Here is a 2,204-nt window from a genome sequence, read left to right on the forward strand (position 1 = left end):
CTGGCTGGCCCACTGCGCGGGCCCTAAGCCTCTGGCTGGCCCACTGCGCGGGCCCTAAGCCTCTGGCTGGCCCACTGGGCGGGCCCTAAGCCTCTGGCTGGCCCACTGCGCGGGCCCTAAGCCTCTGGCTGGCCCACTGGGCGGGCCCTAAGCCTCTGGCTGGCCCACTAAGTGTTGCTTGTTTCTGGTTTACTTGGGTGGAGTATGACATATAAACCTGTTCCCCGAAGCCCATATAAAGAGGATAACATCAGCGGCATATGCCAGGTTGGCCTATATAAGAACGGCCTTTAGAAACATGTATAAAGAATCATTCAGAAACTTGAATACCACGTATGCCAGACCAATCCTAGAGTATGCAGCTCCTGCAAAGAGTCCATATCTCGTCAAGCATAAGACTAAATTGGAGGAAGGTCAGATGTTTATCACCAGACTAGTGCCCGAACGAGGGGCATGAGCTATAAGAAGAGACTACGGGGATTAAACCTCACGTCGCTGGAAGACAAAAGAGTTAGAAGGGACATGATCACCACATACAGATTCTCAAGTGAATTGATAGTGTAGACAAAGGCAGTTTATTTAATACAAGGGGCACACGCACTAGGGAACACAGGTGAAAATTGAGTGCCCAAATGAGCCACAGAGATGTTAGAAAGAATTTGTTTAGTGTCAGAGAAGTTAATAAATGGAATGTATTAGGCAGTGATGTGGTGAAGGCTGACTCCATACACAGTTTCAAGTGTAGATATGATAGAGCCCAGTAGGCTCAGGAACCTGTACATTAGTTGATTGACAGTTGAGGGGCGGGACCAAAGAGCCAAAGCTCAACCCCCGCAAGCACAATTAGGTGAGTACACACACACACACACACACACACACACACACACACAGACACACACACACACACACACACACACACACACACACACACACACACGCACACACACACACACACACACACACACACACACACACACACACACACACACACACACACACACACACACACACACACACACACACACACACACCACCGAGCCGAAGAGAATGATAAGACTCGCTCGGCTTTACCAGAAAAACCGCCACTGAAACTATCGCGCGAACTGGGCACCGGCAGCGACTTCCTGTATATCAATATTTTATTGTGGCCGCTCTCTGTCTCACCTGGCCGCTCCCTGGCCGTTGTGTGTCGTCCCTGGCTCTTGTGTGTCGTCCCTGGCTCTTGTGTGTCGTCCCTGGCTGTTGTGTGTCGTCCCTGGCTGTTGTATGTCGTCCCTGGCTGTTGTGTGTCGTCCCTGGCTGTTGTGTGTCGTCCCTGGCTGTTGTGTGTCGTCCCTGGCTGTTGTGTGTCGCCCCTGGCTGTTGTGTGTCGTCCCTGGCTCTTGTGTGTCGTCCCTGGCTCTTGTGTGTCGTCCCTGGCTCTTGTGTGTCGTCCCTGGCTCTTGTGTGTCGTCCCTGGCTGTTGTATGTCGTCCCTGGCTCTTGTGTGTCGTCCCTGGCTGTTGTGTGTCGTCCCTGGCTTTTGTGTGTCGTCCCTGGCTGTTGTGTGTCGCCCCTGGCTGTTGTGTGTCGTCCCTGGCTCTTGTGTGTCGTCCCTGGCTGTTGTGTGTCGTCCCTGGCTGTTGTGTGTCGTCCCTGGCTCTTGTGTGTCGTCCCTGGCTGTTGTGTGTCGTCCCTGGCTCTTGTGTGTCGTCCCTGGCTGTTGTGTGTCGTCCCTGGCTCTTGTGTGTCGTCCCTGGCTGTTGTGTGTCGTCCCTGGCCGTTGTGTGTCGTCCCTGGCTGTTGTGTGTCGTCCCTGGCTCTTGTGTGTCGTCCCTGGCTGTTGTATGTCGTCCCTGGCCGGTGTGTCGTCCCTGGCTGTTGTATGTCGTCCCTGGTTGATGTGTGACGTCCCTGGTTGATGTGTGACGTCCCTGGTTGATGTGTGACGTCCCTGGTTGATGTGTGACGTCCCTGGTTGATGTGTGACGTCCCTGGTTGATGTGTCACTCTCTCATCACTATAACCGTGTCACCCATAATTATTGTTGTCATCTATAATTTGCTGTGCCATCCCCATTGATTTTTGCCTATTAAGTATTGCTTTACGCGTCAACATAATAAAAGCCTCGTGCTACTCCAAATTAAAAATTTTGAGTTCGTTCTCAATTATCGCTTTTTGTGTCGTTCCCAAATTATCGTTTCATTGTGTCACACCTAATTATT

The sequence above is a fragment of the Procambarus clarkii genome, chromosome 66, assembly GCF_040958095.1.
Source record: "Procambarus clarkii isolate CNS0578487 chromosome 66, FALCON_Pclarkii_2.0, whole genome shotgun sequence".
Classification (NCBI taxonomy): Eukaryota; Metazoa; Arthropoda; class Malacostraca; order Decapoda; family Cambaridae; genus Procambarus; species Procambarus clarkii.